Source organism: Hyperolius riggenbachi, chromosome 4, assembly GCF_040937935.1.
Source record: "Hyperolius riggenbachi isolate aHypRig1 chromosome 4, aHypRig1.pri, whole genome shotgun sequence".
Lineage (NCBI taxonomy): Eukaryota > Metazoa > Chordata > Amphibia > Anura > Hyperoliidae > Hyperolius > Hyperolius riggenbachi.
Genome location: NC_090649.1, coordinates 185,428,115 through 185,449,073, shown reverse-complemented (window position 1 = coordinate 185,449,073; position 20,959 = coordinate 185,428,115). Strand labels below are relative to the sequence as shown.

The window sequence follows — 20,959 nt, the reverse complement described above, 5'->3', positions numbered from 1 at the left end:
TCACCACCTGTCACTGTTACCCATCAGATCAGACCCTAATCTGCCCCTTGCGGGCACCCAATCACCCGCCTACACGCTCAGATTGCCCTCAGACCCCCCCTTATCAATTCGCCAGTGCAATATTTACATCTGTTCTCCCCTGTAATAACCCACTGATTACCTGTCAATCACCTGTCAATCACCTATCAATCACCCATCAATCACCCATCAATCACCCCCTGTCACTGCCACCCATCAATCACCCCCTGTCACTGCCACCCATCAATCACCCCCTGTCACTGCCACCCATCAATCACCCGCTGTCACTGCCACCCATCAATCAGCCCCTAACCTGCCCCTTGCGGGCAATCTGATCACCCACCCACACCAATAGATTGCCCGCAGATCCGACGTCCGATCACCTCCCAAGTGCAGTGTTTACATCTGTTCTCTACCCTAAACACCCACTAATTACCCATCAATCACCCCCTGTCACTGCTACCTATCAGATTAGACCCCTATCTGCCCCTAGGGCACTCAATCACCCGCCCACACCCTCAGAATGCTCTCAGACCCCAGCCCTGATCACCTGGCCAGTGCATTGCTTGCATCTATTCCCCCCTCTAATCACACCTTGAGACACCCATCAATCACCTCCTGTCACCCCCTAACACACCTACCCATCAGATCAGGCCCTAATTTGCCCCGTGTGGGCTCCTGATCACTCGGCCAAACCCTCAGATCCCCCTCAGACCCCCTTCCAATCACCTCCCCAGTGCATTGATTGCATCTATTTTCCCCTCTAACCACCCCCTGAGACACCCATCAATCACCTCCTGTCACCCCCCTAGCACTCCTATCCATCAGATCAGGCCCAATACAACCTGTCATCTAAAAGGCCACCCTGCTTATGACCGGTTCCACAAAATTCGCCCCCTCATAGACCACCTGTCATCAAAATTTGCAGATGCTTATACCCCTGAACAGTCATTTTGAGACATTTGGTTTCCAGACTACTCACGGTTTTGGGCCCGTAAAATGCCAGGGCGGTATAGGAACCCCACAAGTGACCCCATTTTAGAAAAAAAGACACCCCAAGGTGTTCTGTTAGGTGTATGACGAGTTCATAGAAGATTTTATTTTTTGTCAAAAGTTAGCGGAAATTGATTTTTATTGGTTTTTTTTCACAAAGTGTCATTTTTCACTAACTTGTGACAAAAAATAAAATCTTCTATGAACTCGCCATACACCTAACGGAATACCTTGGGGTGTCTTCTTTCTAAAATGGGGTCACTTGTGGGGTTCCTATACTGCCCTGGCATTTTAGGGGCCCTAAACCGCGAGGAGTAGTCTAGAAAACAAATGCCTCAAAATGACCTGTTAATAGGACGTTGGGCCCCTTAGCGCACCTAGGCTGCAAAAAAGTGTCACACATGTGGTACCGCCGTACTCAGGAAAAGTAGTATAATGTGTTTTGGGGTGTATTTTTACACATACCCATGCTGGGTGGGAGAAATACCGCTGTAAATGGACAATTGTGTGTAAAAAAAACAAAAGATTGTCATTTACAGAGGTATTTCTCCCACCCAGCATGGGTATGTGTAAAAATACACCCCAAAACACATTGTACTACTTCTCCCGAGTATGGCGATACCACATGTGTGGCACTTTTTTGCACCCTAACTGCGCTAAAGGGCCCAAAGTCCAATGAGTACCTTTAGGATTTCACAGGTCATTTTGAGAAATTTCGTTTCAAGACTACTCCTCACGGTTTAGGGCCCCTAAAATGCCAGGGCAGTATAGGAACCCCACAAATGACCCCATTTTAGAAAGAAGACACCCCAAGGTATTCCGTTAGGAGTATGGCGAGTTCATAGAAGATTTTATTTTTTGTCACAAGTTAGCGGAAATTGATTTTAATTGTGTTTTTTCACAAAGTGTCATTTTCCGCTAACTTTTGACAAAAAATAAAATCTTCTATGAACTCACCATACTCCTAACGGAATACCTTAGGGTGTCTTCTTTCTAAAATGGGGTCATTTGTGGGGTTCCTATACTGCCCTGGCATTTTAGGGGCCCTAAACCGTGAGGAGTAGTCTTGAAAAGAAATTTCTCAAAATGACCTGTGAAATCCTAAAGGTACTCATTGGACTTTGGGCCCTTTGCGCAGTTAGGGTGCAAAAAAGTGCCACACATGTGGTATCGCCGTACTCAGGAGAAGTAGTATAATGTGTTTTGGGGTGTATTTTTACACATACCCATGCTGAGTGGGAGAAAGATCTCTGTAAATGGACAATTGTGTGTAAAAAAAATTAACAAATTGTCATTTACAGAGATATTTCTCCCACCCAGCATGGGTATGTGTAAAAATACACCCCAAAACACATTATACTACTTCTCCTGAGTACGGCAATACCACATGTGTGGCACTTTTTTGCAGCCTAACTGCGCTAAAGGGTCCAAAGTCCAATGAGCACCTTTAGGCTTTACAGGGGTGCTTACAATTTAGCACCCCCCAAAATGTCAGGACAGTAAACACACCCCACAAATGACCCCATTTTGGAAAGTAGACCCTTAAAGGTATTCAGAGAGGGGCATGGTGAGTCCGTGGCAGATTTCATTTTTTTTGTCGCAAGTTAGGAGAAATGGAAACTTTTTTTTTTTTTTCTCACAAAGTGTCATTTTCCGCTTACTTGTGACAAAAAATAATATCTTCTATGAACTCACTATGCCTCTCAGTGAATACTTTGGGATGTCTTCTTTCCAAAATGGGGTCATTTGGGGGGTATTTATACTATCCTGGAATTCTAGCCCCTCATGAAACATGACAGGGGGTCAGAAAAGTCATAGATGCTTGAAAATGAGAAAATTCACTTTTTGCACCATAGTTTGTAAACACTATAACTTTTACCCAAACCAATAAATATACACTGAATGGGGTTTTTTTAATCAAAAACATGTTTGTCCACATTTTTCGCACTGCATGTATACAGAAATTTTACTTTATTTGAAAAATGTCAGCACAGAAAGTTAAAAAAATCATTTTTTTGCCAAAATTCATGTCTTTTTTGATGAGTATAATAAAAAGTAAAAATCGCAGGAGCACTCAAATAGCACCAAAAGAAAGCTTTATTAGTGACAAGAAAAGGAGCCAAAATTCATTTAGGTGGTAGGTTGTATGAGCGAGCAATAAACCGTGAAAGCTGCAGTGGTCTGAATGGAAAAAAAAGTGGCCGGTCCTTAAGGGGTAGAAAGCCCTAGGTCCTCAAGTGGTTAAGCTGCCAGTTAGTCAGTCATTCACCTTCTGAATTTCATTAGCCCTATGAAATGTTCCACTTCAGCCACAGTAATTCCTGTACCCAATGATTGGAAAACTATGACAGTGTCAAATTTAAGTAATCTTTACTTAATAATAAGACCAGATCAGCAAATGCTTTAAAGTAAGTGTAAAGAAAGATCAATTGTATATAACTGGTGTTTGTTTCTCATTGTGACCATTCTGTGTATCTTCTGGTTTCAGATATCATGTGATAAATATTCTGTTCATATTTCAGTGTCTGTAACACATGTTTATTCATAATTAGTCTGATCTCTCTGCCATGACCTGTCCATCTTGCATGACCCTATGCAATATAGCTTTTTACCTTCAATTACATATATTCATATACATATTATGACTATTCGTAGTTACAATTTTTTAAATGTAATTGATTTTGCATAATCCATTCATAAATGTTATGCAAATTATTAATGCAGCAGTCATAAATGATTTTGTTTGCATAAATTGCTTGTGCAAACCAGAATTTACATTTAAGTGTAGTTAAATTTAGTGATTAAAGCGGACCCAAACCAAACATTTTTTTAATTCAAAATATTTACTTGCACTACTCTGACACATACAAAGATAAATAAACACTCCTTCAAGCCTATGAGCATTTCAGTTAGGGATGGGACGAATTCACAATTTCTTTGAATCTGAATCCGAATCCAAATCTAAAAAGGTTCTTGAATATCTCGAACCTTTCGAATCACGAATCTAACGAATCCTGCACATAAGAATTGTGCGATCCATGGTATAGTTGCCCGCAGTATAGGTACTCAGGCATAGGTAGCCTTCAATATAGGCAGCAGGGTATAGTGGCTTTCAGTATAGGCAGCAGGGTATAGTGGCTTTCAGTTTAGGCAGCAGGGTATAGTGGCTTTCAGTATAGGCAGCAGGGTATAGTGGCTTTCAGTATAGGTAGCAGGGTATAGGGGCCTTCAATATAGGCAGCAGGGTATAGTGGCTTTCAGTATAAGCAGCAGGGTATAGTGGCCTTCAATATAGGCAGCAGGGTATAGTGGCTTTCAGTATAGGCAGCAGGGTATAGGGACCTTCAGTATAGGCAGCAGGGTATAGTGGCCTTCAATATAGGCAGCAGGGTATAGGGGCCTTCAGTATAGGTAGCACGGTATAGGGGCCTTCAGTAGGCCTACTGTGGGAGGGGTTACACCACAATATCAGCCAAATAGAGCGCCCTGATGATGCATTTATGAAAAGGAAAAGATTTCTCATGGTAAAGGGGGTATCACCTACTGATTAGGAAGAAGTTCAATTCTTGGTTACGATTTCTCTTTAAGGCTCGGTTGCCATTTGGGGCGGGTCCATTCTGCACAGTGGAGTGGAGCAGACAGCTGTTATATGTTATGACTGTTATATATTACGGATAGTTATTTTATGGAGAAATTGTCTATCTATCTATCTATCTATCTATCTATCTATCTATCTAGTGTTTCTCCGGGGAGGGGGGCTTCTCTTTGGGAGGTGGAATCTGATGTCCACTCCCCCAAAGCAAAATGGGTAAAGAGTGAGGAACTAATGTACCCCATACACATTTTTCCAAAAGTGGAACACAATATTCGGTTAGCAAATACACGGTTAGCAAAATGCTGCAGTGAGTGAAATTTGTGGTGGCTTTTAGCTTACTAGCTTCCTTATACAGTATCGTAACAATAGCCCCTGCAACCGAGGGGGGCCGTAGTGGCTATGAGAGCCCGCCTGCTCCGCTGTTAAGTAGAGCAGGTGCAGGGAGCGCTGTTATGTTTACCTAGTCCACGCTGTATTGGATCTCCTCTTCCTCAGGGGGGCATCTGCTCACTCTATGCTGACCTCAACCTTTGGCTCCTGATGCATGCCATGTCTTTAGGAGCTTTAGGGGGGCAGAACAAAATACTCAGATGCCCTGAGGAAGAGGAGACCCAATACAGCAGGGGTAAATGTAATAGCACTCCCTGCACTTACTCTGCACAGGAGGGGGGGGAGGAGCCGGACAGCTGCCTACTATGGTGATCTTGGTCTGGCAATGATGGGGGGGTCTGCTGGGGGGGGGGGCTGGGCCACTGATATTATGCCCCTGTTCTTCTACTTAAATCTACAAAAAAATTGCCCTTAGTAAGTTGGTCAATTGGTAAACAAAATAAGTTTCAAACATTTGAAGTGACAGTACACAATAAAAAAACAGCACAAAGTTCCCTTGCAAATCCTTTTTAACTCCTAATCCCCCATGAAGGCTAGTATTGTCAAGGAAGGCTGAACATGGGGGTCCCTGAGTAATAGTAGCTCACATGATTCTTGGCACTGTAAAAGTGCACTTGTCCATTGGTAAGAATATGGGGCTGTTCTTACCACCTTCTTCCCCCAAGAGAGAAATAGGGGTAACTGTGAATGGGAAGAGGGTTCTTACAATTAATACTTTAACCTCTCAGGCCTTCAGTTTCTGTTGGATTTATGTGCAAAAAGTGATCCAGTTCATTTTCATAGCCATTTTGCCTGTAACTTACCAAAATGTGTCAAGCAAGGCTCTAGTATACATTTTACATTTAATAAAAGCTTGAAACACAAAATCAAAACTAAATTTCAAACTTACTCCCCAAAATCTCTGATCACTTATACTTACAAGCTGCAGCTGCTTAACCTGCACTAATACAAATGTAATGGTAGCCATTAGCCATACAGCTAGCGATGATAGGCAGATTCGAAAAAGACACAAATCTCTCTCTGATTGAATCTGATTAGAGAGAGAGAGAGAGATCTGTTGACTGTCCATACACCGCAGGCCGATTCCCGATCGATTTCAGAATGAAATCTCTCAGGAATCGGCAGAGCTACCTGCATCCGCCGATGTCCTCATAGTGCATACATTACCTGTCCTGCATCGGCCAACACGTGATGCCCATCCGTCTTCAGGATGTCATTTGCAATGTGGTATTTAGCCCCCCAGTATAGGTATCCAGGTATAGTTCCCTGCTGTATAGCTAGCCATGTATCAATGACGTCATGACGTCGCAATGTCATCAACGTCACATCGCCGAGTCCCGATGCTCCCAACATACAAGACCGGAGCTGTGTGGTGGAGGTGATGTGATCAGCGCTGGCTAGAGGCACGGTAAGTAACTGACACAGCGCCGGGGAGAGTTGGTTGGGGCACCTGTTCTGGGGCAGCTACAGCTATTTCAGTCCTGAGGGGGGAATGTGGCAGAAAACATCCTGATTGGCATATCTGACACTGTGTCAGGCATACCGCTTTCAGCAAAATGTTCTTGCCCAACACAGTGTCGGGCATACTGTCCAGGAGGTTAAGGTTCCTTTTATAAGAGGGCTCCTAGAAATCAACCTCCCAGAAATCAGACAAGATATAAAACCTTGTTTGATCGGGCAATGGTACATCAATGGCCTTTAGTGCTGAAAGATTTTTAATTGATTGCATGCTGAAATGTACTGAAAATCTATGTGCAATGTCTGGAGGATTCTATCCCTCTCTGATCAGATTAAGATCACAGAGGTATCAATCTATTTGCCGTATTGGGTGCTAATCTATGTGTTTATGTCCACTTTAAATTTGACTTTAGTTGAGAGGAACTTCCCCACTTATAAACTTTTTGTTTCTGGCATTAAAAAAGACCTGTGGTAGATAAACTCAAACAATCTGTATGAGGCCTGATTTAAAGTACAGATGGATCGGAGTCCTCTGCACCGAGTAGCGTAGTTAGGGAGCTGTGGGCCCCAGTATGAGTTTTACATTTGGCCCCCTCAAGTGCTCTATACATAATTGATATGGACAGCCAAAACCAGCCAAGGACAGCCATGTATGTCATATATGTCTTCAATAAAAGAGTTATAATTTACACTGATAATGCCGGACCTACATTCTTTTATATACTACATTAGCTCGTACTGCTATTTAGCCAGCTATCCAGGCACATCATCAAGCAAGATTACAGGTGTGCATACCACCCTACACCTTTAAAGGATAGTTATAGTGTCATAGAGGTTTAAGCACAGGGAGGGGAACAATTTGTTAATGAATATCTCTCTTCACAACACATATAAATATGATCATTACCAACATCTTACTAATGAAGAGCTAATACAGAAGATGGAGAAGGGCCCTTCTGGTCCAGGGAAACTGATGCAACCTCTGGATCTCCTATTGGTACACCACTGCCTGTGCTCTCACCACCACTAAAGTTGATGCAAAAAGAAAGATGCACATTTTGTATGAAACATAAGCTGGAAATGGTGAACTAAGATGCTGGTGCTTTTCATGGAGACCTTCTAGACTCAGGATCAGAAACCATATGCAATTAGCTTTTTGTCCTGCGTTTTCTCCAAGGTAATATGTTTACAATGTTTGAATAAAATGCCTTTTAAACCCCAAGCAAGCAATAAAACATTCAAAATAATTTTGAAAGTACATTTTTCACCCACTTTTTGGTAGTCTTTGCAAAATGCTGAAAAGTTAGTTTAAAGGGAAGATGAAAAATGCTCACCCGGGAGAAAACTAAGGAGAAACAGTTGCATGTGGTCCCAGATGTGGAACATTACTATAAACTCAATGGCCCTTATTCAATTATTATTTTTCCTTGGTGATATTTTTACACTTTATTAATAAAAGGCATTTGAAGCCACTAGCAAACATGAATCATTTCATCAGTACTTTTTACCTACTTTTTGGTAATTTTTTTAATTGCAGAATGCTAAAAAGCTATTTTATACAAAAGATGGAATTTTTTTTCTAATAGAAGAAAACGTAGGAGAAAAAGTGAAATGAATAAGGGCCCTTGACCCATATGTAATTCACTTTTTCTCCTGAGTTTTCTCCTAGGAGATAATAACTTTGCAATTGAAAACGTATTAACAATTAGGTGGGAGAGTACTGTCATGACTATTTTAAGTATTTTCTTGCTTGCTGGTGGTCCCTTGTGAGATATACTGTATGTAGAGAAGATCCTTGACTTTTAATCTGCCTCTATATGCCATCTAAATAGTTATGGATTACTAAACTTAGTGTATCAATTTCTTGTGTTTGAAAGTTAGTTGACATGGGCATTTATAGCCACAATTCATTTATCCCAATATTAACCGACACATCAAACATAAACAAACAGTAAGGGCTAATTCACACGACAAGAGCTTTTTAAACCCTAGAGATTTTAAAAGCTTTTGCTAATGCAATGCTATGGGGGATTTTTACAAAATCACATCGCACCAGTGTGAATAGAAACATAGGATAACATTAGCAAGAGCTTTTAAAATCACAAAGTGCTGAGATAAGCACTTGTAGTGTGAACAAGCCTTAACAAAGACACTGGAAAAATACACTGGAAAAATAAATGTCTATTATTGCTTCCCAAATGGTTGGGATTATGAGGGCAAGCTAGTAAAACAATTGTTGACCACACTGAGATAAAACAAATCAAGAAACTCTCATCCTCAAATCATCCTGTGACCCAAAAAGTATGACCTAATTTTGTTATATATGCTAAGAATATAGTCAACTGAAAAAAAAGCAACATTAGGAAAGACATTTAGCTGTAATGAGTGTACATGTAATTAAGGTGCCTGGAAATGTTGGCACAGGGTAATGCCGTAAAATGGCTCACCTTGCTCCTACAAAACACCCGGTGGCATTAATTATTATTCCCCCTCCAGACCACCATGGACTCTGGAGTAAGACGTTATCCGGGTGCCAGCTATTGCTGCAGGCCGAATTATGAGTGTTTTTTATCATAGTTTAGCTAAAAACAAACAAACAAAAAGAGAGCTCTGAGGCTGGCAGTAAGTTGCAATCACACTGTCCCACTCAGATTTTATCATAGTTTGGGCTCTGTCTTTTGGCAGTGCACAAATAACTGACTGAGAGCCGATATAGCTGTAATTCACATTATGGCCTATGGAGGCGCCTGGTGCGCTCAAGTTTCCAGCACTGTTGTTGGCTGATTGGCTGCAATGATGTATGCTTACAACAGCAACCAATACAACGACCGATATGTTCAAACAAGAAGCACGTTTGTCAGCAGATCTACTCTTAGGTACTTCCGGAGATGACAGATGACACTTCAGTACTTTTCCCATTAAAACAATGTGGCTAAGCTAAAGAGAAATGTATTAGAAGCTTATGAGAAAGAAGAGGCAAATCTGGGAATAGAGAGAATTATAACAAGGCTCACTATGATTTAAAATGTGAAGGCTTATAAGTTGCAGCTTGGGGAGAGATTATTGCTTAGGAATCTAGGACTCCTTGGGAAACACAAACTAGACACCAGAGAAGAATTACTGGGGAGGGGGGAAACTGCTAGCACCAGGGAAGCTTTATTGGTGAAGAAGGGGGAAAACCACTAGTCTACCTGAACAACTTAATTGGTGAGGTAGGGGAGAAAACATGTAACAACAGAGAACTTTATAGGGGGATGCGTCACATGTAAAATCAGGGTGTGGCTAAAAGTGTGGCAGAGCTTAGTGTCCCATTTTCCTAGTTCCAAAAGTTGGGATCTATGCAATAGAATAGACAGAAATAAAACAGTTAATACCAGAGGTCTCATGGCACTGGGGGCTCCCTACAGTGCTGCAGAAACTTTTCAGACCAAAAAAAATTGCAGTGAAGCAGAAACAGAGCAATTGACCGTTAAATACATTTTACACAGGACATCCCTTTGTAGCATTTTACACTTTCTTCACCCCAAGAACCTATTTCCCAAGGACATCACTGGTAAGAGATTCATGAGCATGGAGTGCAAAACAACTCATTAATGATTACCATTTCTCAAAGCACACAAAGGGGTAATTATTGCCATTAAAGTCAGTGTAGAGTCTGACACAGGACCTTAGGCACAACCCCTAGAGCAGGAGCCTAGTTGGAATCACAGTATCTGCAACCTTAACCGAAACACTGTTACACACATGGATCAGGTGTTCTTGTCACCAGTGTTATGTGTCACAGAATGAAAACAGATTATAAGCAAATCAAGATCTATTTTCTCTACCCCATCTCTCCCTCACCTCTACCTTATACCAACTGATAATGTACCCCCTTCACTCCTCCACACTTACCGATGGGGTCTTCAGGTTCAATCACTCAGTCTAAATGCCCCTCCCCCCCCACACACACACACCATCCATGCCTAAATCCCCATGGATCCAAAATTGCCATGACCACTTCATCTTCCAGAGCCACACCTCCAGCTAATCAACAGACTGGAAGGGGGTAGTACCAAGTCCTTAAACAACCGAGGAGCGATTATAGTCTAAAACAAACTCTTTATTTGAAGCATCAACCAGGACATGGAGGACATGGACTAGCCCAAAACCTGTAAGATGTATCAGATTTTTAATGGCTACTGTAATTATACTGCATTTTACCCAGGAAGAAATATTCTTTTAATATGTATGTGTTTTAAATCTTACAATCTATAAACCATGGTGAGGGCATACAGCTTGGTATAAAATATGCCCAGAACTTTTCTCTCTCAGTGGGGTTGATTTATTAAACATAGTTAATATTACCAATGGACACACAGCACACAGCAATATTACCGTTACTTCTGAGTGTAAGTACAGCTAGATACCCTAGTAGCATGACCTGCGGTACTCCAATAGCATGTCCATTTATACGGTAACATGTGTGTTAACGTTAGAGTACCGTGGGTCATGCTATTAGCATATTCTGCGGTACCAGCACGTGGAAGTAACAGTAATATTTCTGTGTGCTGTGTGTGCATGGTAATATTACCGATACTTAATTAATCAACCCCATTGATTCATAAGTCTAAACTAAGCATGAAGCAAAACTCGTATCCTTGCAAAACACAACTCTTTGCTGAATTTACTGCAACAGCGAAGGAAACCATAATTTTACATTACTACAGATGCAGAATCAATGTATATAGTGCTTGAAGTGACCACTCCTATCTCACTAACAGCTGGGAGCAAAGCAATGCAGCTTTTACAATGCAACACACAGAGCTACTGAGCTGTGACCTCAGTAACATCAAAGTAATCACAGGCATGTCCATGTACAATAGTTTAATAAAGTACCCTTTACATTCCTCTCACTACAGTTTTCCTTTAACCAGCTCATACATTCTTAGAACACAGTTATAATATGTTTACATATAGAGAAGCTAAAAATACATTTCTCAGTAATTTCCTTTCTACCTGGATCTTGTACAGGGAAGGAAAACGCCATAGGATTACAGTGGATGTTAAAAAAAAAAAAAAAAATTGCTGAAAACCACCTGTCATTTCTGTTTGAGGCTTTGAAAAGAGATTTCACACACACCAAGAAATATGAATTTAAATCTTCCACTTCACTGATAGGATACAATGTAGCTTTACAGCACAGTAAGCATGACATGTGAACACTATATTAACTGCTTCACTGCCGGAAGCACACTTGATGTTTTCATGCAATCTCTTTTACTAATCCTGTCAAAATATTCAGCAATGTAGATTGTACATAAAGGTGTGAAAGCAAGGGAGGACGAAGGCAAAAAAAAAAAAAAAAGGAAGGATGAAAGGTAGGAGCTATTTAAAGTAAATTCTACTTTACATAAAGTAACCAGGCCCGCTTGGGGCCGCAGCATGAGGGGAAAACCATGCTGCACTTCGGCAGGGAGGGGGCGGTGCTCCCCTCCCTCACCTCGGTCTCTCCCCTCTGCTCTCCCCTCCAGCGTTGAATAGTTTGTGTATGCAGGCAGCGGGCAGCGGCAGATACATACCTTTTGTGCGCTCCAGCGTGGATGTTTCTCCCTCTAATGTCTGACGCGACTTCCTGTTTATACAAGAAGTCGTGTCAGATGCTAGAGAGAGAGGAACACCCACGCTGGAACGCACGGAAGGTATGTATGTATGGGCCCAGGGGGGGGGGGGGGGGGGGGGTTCGGGCAGGCCCTATTGTTGCGCCAGTGAAAGTAACCATATTTGACCATTAGTAAACACCACTACGATGAACTGGCCAGTAAAGTTAATATTCACCTCATTATATGAGGATTGGTATTAGTCAATACAATTACAAACCACACTTAGTAAACTTATTACACACTACTTTTGCATATTTTGTCCATTTTTACCCCTTGGTATTGGAGAATTCTTCCGTGAAACCTCAGCAAGTGGGCCTTTTTGTTTGCAGCTTTGTGTGCAGTTTTATATATGACAAGCAGCCATCTACGTACACCCAGCATGTACATGTGTAATTATACTTGTAACTAAAACCCAATATAAGGTTGCTTTTTAATTGTATGTCCTATTTGTACCCATTTTAATTGTGTTATGTAAGAAAGTGTTTTTTTTACTTTTATGACTTTTATCATTGGATGATCTATGGTATTTACCTCTATGCAACAATAATTCCCTAATTACAGTATATTCTGGCATATAAGACTACTTTTTAACCCTTGAAAATCTTCTGAAAATCCAGGGGTCGTCTTATACACCGGGCGTCACTGATGCCGGGTGATACGCCCTATCCTGTTACCGACTCTCAGATCTCATTGCTGAGGACTGTAGTGAAGCGGCACAGGCACACATGTGCAAGATCTGAGACGCAGAGAAGGAGGTAAATAGGATACAAGGGTGGGCCAGTTGAAAGAGGCGTGTTTTATGGGCACAGCGTGATCTATTCTTCCATACCACTCTGATAAGCAGGGAGACAGGGAGAGCTGACCAATCCACTTAGGGAGGGTTGACCAATCCAACCAGTCATTCCCCTGTACACTGTTATATACTAGGTACTACATACAGTACAGTACATCACCAGTATCAAATTTCTATTTGGTGTGCGTTGGAAGAGGGGTAGTCTTATATGGAAGGTATATACCAAACTCTATATTTTAGCTGGAAAAGTTGGGGGTCGTCTTATATGCCCAGTCGTCTTATACGCCGGAGTATTTAAACTCCCCTTAAAAATTCCCTGGACAAATTCACTTTTTATGCAATTTCTACAGGGATGTGGGGAATATTCTATACTTACTGATATTTGTTTATTACCAGGTACTTGTCTGATTCCCTATTGGTCTTCAATCAAGTGGTTCATGTGAAGATATACATACAAGATGTCCATTGGTCCCAGAGTAAAGTTCACTGTAATTTTATTCTTTTGTGTAAAGAAATAATTATTAATCTTATGGCTTTGAACCTCTTTCTAAAAGGGTTTGAACTAATCTATCTCCTTATGGGTAAAACTTAAGGATTCCTTTAGGGCTCATTCACACTGCCTCAGTTGCATTGTAAAATGAATCATTCTGCTTGTCAGTTTACTGCCCATACAATTCTATGGGCTTGTTCCAATCTCTGCACTGTAGCGGATTGTGTTATTCTAACTTGCTGCATGCAGACTTTGAATTAATGTGTATGATATAAATGTAGGCAGTGTCCATTGTAATTCACACACTTTATATAACGCATGTGCTGTGCAGCATGCACAGTGTGAATCCAGCCTTATGCTTTTCAAAAGCCCTACCTGACAACTGGATTTATACAAGGATGTTGGCTGGTCTTCCTACTTGAGTGCCACTATTCAGGTTGTTGTACTGTGCCACTGCCTTTCATGGAGTGACAGACCAGCTCTATTATAAATGTATCAACAACCTATTGAATTGCAGACTGGGAAGCAGTGGCTAAAATAAACAATTTCTGCATTATCTTGAATGATAAGAATATTCCTACAGCACATTCCATATCATTATTGCAGTGGAACCTTGGTTTGCAAGCATTATTTGTTCCGCAAAAACGCTAGCTCACATCAAAGCGAATTTTCCCATAAAAATTAATGGAAACCCAATTGAGTCATTCCACAATCCAAAAACACTTATAGTAAACTAGTATAAAATAAAAATGTAAACAAGATTTTCACTATAACAGAATCATTGCCATCTTTTGGCTTGTCCCAACCTTGTTTTTGTGTGTGGCTTTAACCTCTTGAGGACCATGGTGGTAAACCCCCCTAGTGACCAGCCTAATTTTTCCTTAATTGGCCACTGCAGCTTTAAGGCCAAGCTGCAGGGCCGTATACCTCTGCACACAAGTGACCCCCCCCCCTTTTCTCCCCACCAACAGAGCTCTCTGTTGGTGAGGTCTGATCGCCCCCCCCCTGTGTTTATTTTTTTTTTTATAAATATTTGTTTTGGGTTTTTTAAAAATATTTTTTACTATTTTCTTTTCTTCTAAATCCCCTCCCTCCCCCCAGCCGGCCAATCATGGCGATCGGCTGTCATAGGCTTCTGCCTATGAGAGCCGATCGCTCTCTTGTCCCCCAGAGGGACAGCCGTGTCACACGGCTGTCCCCAGTGCAGCGCTGCTGCTGATCGCAGCGCTGCACATGTAAATACACGGCGGTTTCGCCGTGTAACAGTCTCCCGAGCGGCAATCGCCTCTCGGAGACTGAAGGCGGAGCTCAGCTCCGCCCACCAAGCGGGAGATGCGTGCGCATCTTTCCCCCCCCCCCCCCCTTGCTCTGCTCCCTGTGCAGACTAGAGTAATCAAGCTGCCTATTGATCTTCAAAAGTATAGGTGTTTTTTGTTTGTAATCTTGTTTTTACTACTGATATCATTATATTTTTTACACCATTCTTTGCTATTAATATGCTATTTACATATTGTTCTGTTTTTCACTTTATTTACACATTTGGGTGACTCTTTCCTACTTTGATTAGTGATGCCCTTCTGAGGAAGTTTTCTTTCACCCCACCCTCTTTTCCCAGACTAAAAGCTATAAATTTGGTGCCTGCCGCCTGTTCGCCTTTTCTCCCCTGATGACGCAAGACTGCGAAACCGGTCGGGAAGGTAACAGGCGGCACCATTGTCTATTGATCTATGATTGACCATTACATGCGCGCTAATCTTCCGGGGTTCCCTGTTTATGGGCCCCGTATGTGAGTTATCGTTTTTATATCTACTGCCTTTTAAAGAAATTTTATCTAAATAAACGGGTTACGCTTAGATATTGCCGTTTTTGTTTTCCTATATAAATTCCTGAAACTTTACCTCCATACGGATGTCCACTGGATCTTCACGACGCCTGATGTTCCCTGGACGTTATCTGTGACCTGAGCCATTTTACAACCTTATAATGTGGGTTGTTGGGAGCTGGTAAGCCTTTTCTAGTTTTGATGTTTGGCGGATATCTACCTCTGAGCATTTGATATATTGTGGTGAAGAATTTACCATTCCCTACATATAATGACTTTCTAAACCTGTGCTGACCTTTGATGTATGCCTGACTTCTGAACTTTTGGACATTGTTCTTCTCAGCGGTGGTTCCATTGTCCCTTGGCGCCGATATATTTGCTACTATATATTGCTTGTTGGTTAAAAAAAAAAAAAAAATACTTGACTGATTCAACAAATACAATTAAAAGAAATTTACATTTCCAAATTATTAAACCGCTAAAGTTAGGATTTAAGAATAAATTAAGAGAGAGCAATTCATTTAACTTCATGACGATAGAACAACTCTGGCATATTTTTAGCCAAAAGCCATGATTTGTAGAACTCCACCCACTGTTCTGCAGTAAGGGTTGTTCTTAATTGCACACATGGAAGTAATAATTAGTTGCTCAATCTATGTTTTAAAGATGGAATAGCTGTTGTGATTCCCCACTCACAAAAAAAGAATAAAAAACATTAATTGTAATGTATAAAAAGCCATTCTACCTTTCTTCCATGTAGAAATCCTTAGATGAGTGACCATGGTGAGAACATTATCTTCTTTGGGCAGCTGAGATAACACTGAGATTTTCTGAAGAAACCTCTGAGGAAGAGGGAGGTACAGGTCAGGCTGTCATTCCCCCTCCTTCTGTATCAACCAATGGATTGGAATATGGCATGCATGAGTTGGCTTTCAGACACCCGGGTACTCAAAAAATGTTCCTACATGTAGACAGGGCCGGGCTTCCTAAAGAGAAAAAAACAAGTCATTTTTTACATATACCACTCTGTGCTTGCAGGGAATCTACACATATATTTAAAAACCTCAAGTCTGGACACACACAATGACAACAACTTAAAGGAGAACTTCAGCCTAAACAAACATACTGTCATTAAGTTACATTTGTTATGTTAATTAAAATAGATAGGTAATATAATCCCACCCTGTTTTAAAAGAACAGGCAAATGTTTGTGATTTCATGGGAGCAGCCATCTTTTTGGTTGAAAGGAGGTGACAGGGAGCATGAGACACAGTCCTGTGTACTGATCCCCCCTCCCAGCTACACGCGCTGGGTTTCAAATCTTAAATTCACAATAAGAAAAAAATGTGCGCCAAAACAGCAGAAGGAGAACAACAACATCAGAAATCCCATCTTGCTTTGCACAGCATCAGGAGAAAAATGCCCAGGCAGATTTCTTTGATGGGGCGGAGCTTAGCTTCTGTGCAGCTAAAAATGGGGCTTGGGTAAGAAAAACAAAGTTTGTATGCTGTTAAACTGTTAAAGAAACACTAAGCCTTTTCAGTGCTGCTGAGTAGATTTTTAGTCTGGAGGTTCACTTTAAGACATGAGCTACTCCAGAGTGCCGTCCACTAAGTACAGCTTACTGGATTCCTCTTTGCATGGGCCTTGCGGGTGTAAGCCCTGCTGAAGGGCCAGGGATTGTTGTTTGACCTTTGTACTATGGAATAGCCCAGAAGCCTAGGTAAATGATGACACCCCCTTTAAATACTGGGTACAGCTAATCCGCTATCCACCTCTGCAAATTATTGCATACATGTTGGGATATTTCCAGAAGTAAGGGCAGAGACTAGCAGAGACTGATCTGAGGCAAAGGTTAGCACAAACACAAATATAATACTTTTGATGTTCAATGTGGGTTGTATGCATGCCATTGGTTTCTTGTACATCTAAAACATTTCAAGAACTGGCATTTTTTGCTTTTATACACAGAGGAGATTATTTTGATAGTAAAGAATGGCTTAACTAATTTATTTTCTAAACTAAAATCTATTACTGGAGAAAGTGTTATCCTACCCTGAACTATTCTTCTACTGCTCACTAAGCCCATTTTAATTTTAAATGTATTCAATTTGAATAAATCCTATTTTGCACTTTATATGAAATTTGCAACTGCTGTGTCTCTGTAGTCTGTAGAGAATTACAAAATTACAACCTAATTGTACAAACATTATGCTCACACTTTGGTATGAATTAATTAGTACAATTAGTCTGGTGCACAAAATCCCTGCCCAAAATATCGGCCCCATGTTGCTAACAAAAAAAAAAGCGTATTCAGTATATGCACCTTCTAAGTGAAGATGAAAGCAATTATGTTTGTACAGAAGATCATAGTAATTACAAGGACTCCAGATTTATTACCATCACAGTGGCGTTTTGTTATTTGAAGAACTGTGTGTATTGTGCGCAAGATCTCAGAAAATGTGTCGCTCCCTTTGTTAGTGGTAATACAATTCATCCTCTAGCAGTAATGACACTGCACATATAGAGAAAAACACACACTGAAGTACAAAAGCCATATGAGCTTTACATAATCACAATAACTAACAATGCAATGCCAACAAACTAGCCTGTTTTTTGTTTTCTAAACACATGCCCCACGTAGTAGTATTTTGTGTAAACACATAAATCTTGCTACGAATAGGAAAACTTGTAGCAAACAAAAGCAGCCACTGAGTATTTTTGGTAGACCAAGTTCTTAAAGTAAAAAATGGAATGAGAATTAATTCATGACTTTAAACAAATGAAAGTAAGTTTACTGAGAGGATCAGTTATATGGCTATCTGAGACAATGTGAAAAAAAAAATATGAAACTTACTATTTTTTTCCTTTAAAAAATACAATTCCTTGGTAATTACGGTATGTTTGCATATTTGGTTCATTAGAGGGTCAATGAGATGTAGTGTTGGGCGAACAGTGTTCGCCACTGTTCGGGTTCTGCAGAACATCACCCTGTTCGGGTGATGTTCGAGTTCGGCTGAACACCTGACGGTGCTCGGCCAAACCGTTCGGCCACATGGCCGAACTAAGAGCGCATGGCCGAACGTTCCCCGAACGTTCGGCTAGCGCTGTGATTGGCCGAACGGGTCACGTGGTTCGGGCCCGAACGCGCTCTGATTGGCCAAACGGTCACGTGGTTCGGGTTAATAAATACCCGAACCACGTCATATCTCCGCCATTTGTCTGTGGGTTTAGCTTTGTGTAGGCAGGCAGGGTAGTTCGCTCTCCAGCCACACTAGCCAGGGTCCCCCCCAGTCATTGTGTGTCGCTGCTGGGAACAGTAGTACACTGCTCGCTCAGCCACACTATATATATAGCATTGTTTACTGCCACTGTGTACCTCGCTCAGCCACGCTATATATAGCATTGTGTTTTCTGACACTCTGTGTACACGGCTTAGCCTGACTATATAGCATTGTGTGTACTGCCACTGTGTACCTCGCTCAGCCACGCTATATATAGCATTGTGTTTACTGCCACTCTGTGTACACAGCTCAGCCAGAATATATAGCATTGTGTGTACTGCCACTGTGCACCTCGCTCAGCCACGCTATATATAGCATTGTGTTTTCTGACACTCTGTGTACACGGCTTAGCCTGGCTATATAGCATTGTGTGTACTGCCACTGTGCACCTCGCTCAGCCACGCTATATATAGCATTGTGTTTTCTGACACTCTGTGTACACGGCTTAGCCTGACTATATAGCATTGTGTGTACTGCCACTGTGTACCTCGCTCAGCCACGCTATATATAGCATTGTGTTTACTGCCACTCTGTGTACACGGCTCAGCCAGAATATATAGCATTGTGTGTACTGCCACTGTGCACCTCGCTCAGCCACGCTATATATAGCATTGTGTTTTCTGACACTCTGTGTACACTGCTTAGCCTGACTATATAGCATTGTGTGTACTGCCACTGTGCACCTCGCTCAGCCACGCTATATATAGCATTGTGTTTACTGCCACTCTGTGTACACCGCTCAGCCAGACTATATACCATTGTTTACTGACACTCTGTGTACACCGCTCAGCCAGACTATATAGCATTGTGTGTACTGCCACTGTGTACCTCGCTCAGCCACGCTATATATAGCATTGTTTACTGACACTCTGTGTACACGGCTCAGCCAGACTATATAGCATTGTGTGTACTGCCACTCTGTGTACACGGCTCAGCCAGACTATATAGCATTGTGTGTACTGCCACTCTGTGTACACCGCTCAGCCAGACTATATAGCATTGTGTGTACTGCCACTCTGTGTACACGGCTCAGCCAGACTATATAGCATTGTGTGTACTGCCACTCTGTGTACACCGCTCAGCCAGACTATATAGCATTGCGTACTCTGCCAGTCAGTGTGTATATTGCTGGCATCAGTAATACTCCACTCACCGCCAACCACTATATGAGCTCACCATGAGTTCCTCAGAGACCTCCGCTGTGAGCAGCACTCCCAACAACAGCAACAGCCAACGCCCCACGCAAGCTATAACATCCACCCCAGCAGCCAGTGGTCAGCAGCAGCCCTCTCCGGAGGAGAATGTTGTGTCCATCGGTCCGTCGCCAGAACGATTAATGAGGGCTGCCATTGAGGAGATGATGGGGCCTGATGTGGAGGAGGAGGTCTGGCTCAGGCCAGCATCCCAAGTTAATGTTGAGGACGATGAGGGGTCTGTGTCTGGGGATGTTGGGGTGGCAGAGGTGGTGGGTGGGTGGGTCAGACTCAGGAGAAGAGTTGTATGATGAGGATGATGATCGGGACCATCTGTATGTGCCTCAGAGTCCGACCCCGGAAAACATGTTGTATTGTGTGTTTAGGTACTAAAATCTGCGTTCCCACTTCCCAGTACTGCCCGTAGTGTTGGGCGAACAGTGTTCGCCACTGTTCGGGTTCTGCAGAACATCACCCTGTTCGGGTGATGTTCGGGTTCGGCCGAACACCTGATGGTGTTCGGCCAAACTGTTCGGCCATATGGCCGAACTAAGAGCGCATGGCCGAACGTTACCCGAACGTTCGGCTAGCGCTGTGATTGGCCGAACGGGTCACGTGTAGTGTTGGGCGAACATCTAGATGTTCGGGTTCGGGCCGAACATGGCCGAACTCCGAACATAATGGAAGTCAATGGGGACCCGAACTTTCGTGCTTTGTAAAGCCTCCTTACATGCTACATACCCCAAATTTACAGGGTATGTGCACCTTGGGAGTGGGTACAAGAGGAAAAAATTTTTTAGCAAAAAGAGCTTATAGTTTTTGAGAAAATCCATTTTAAAGTTTCAAAGGGAAAACTGTCTTTTAAATGCGGGAAATGTCTGTTTTCTTTGCACAGGTAACATGCTTTTTGTCGGCATGCAGTCATAAATGTAATACATATAAGAGGTTCCAGGAAAAGGGACCGGTAACGCTAACCCAGCAGCAGCACACGTGATGGAACAGGAGGAGGGCGGCGCAGGAGGAGAAGGCCACGCTTTGAGACACAACAACCCAGGCCTTGCATGAGGACAAGAAGCGTGCGGATAGCAATTTGCATTTTGTCCCCATGCAGTCATAAATGTAATACAGATGAGAGGTTCAATAAACAGGGACCGGAAACGCTAACCCATCACAGATGTTCATTGTTCATGTTACTTGGTTGGGGTCCGGGAGTGTTGCGTAGTCGTTTCCAATCCAGGATTGATTCATTTTAATTTGAGTCAGACGGTCTGCATTTTCTGT

The 20,959-nt window shown here is 42.1% G+C and overlaps 1 long non-coding RNA gene across 2 annotated transcripts in view; it reads right to left on the bottom strand.

The window, feature by feature from the left end:
• LOC137570607 (uncharacterized) overlaps nt 1-20,959 on the bottom strand; it is a 781,848-nt gene that overhangs the window by 415,311 nt on the left and 345,578 nt on the right. For both annotated transcript variants that reach the window (XR_011031108.1, XR_011031107.1), the window contains exon 4: nt 15,947-16,187. This is a non-coding gene — a long non-coding RNA (uncharacterized lncRNA). The remainder of the gene's footprint in view (nt 1-15,946; nt 16,188-20,959) is intronic.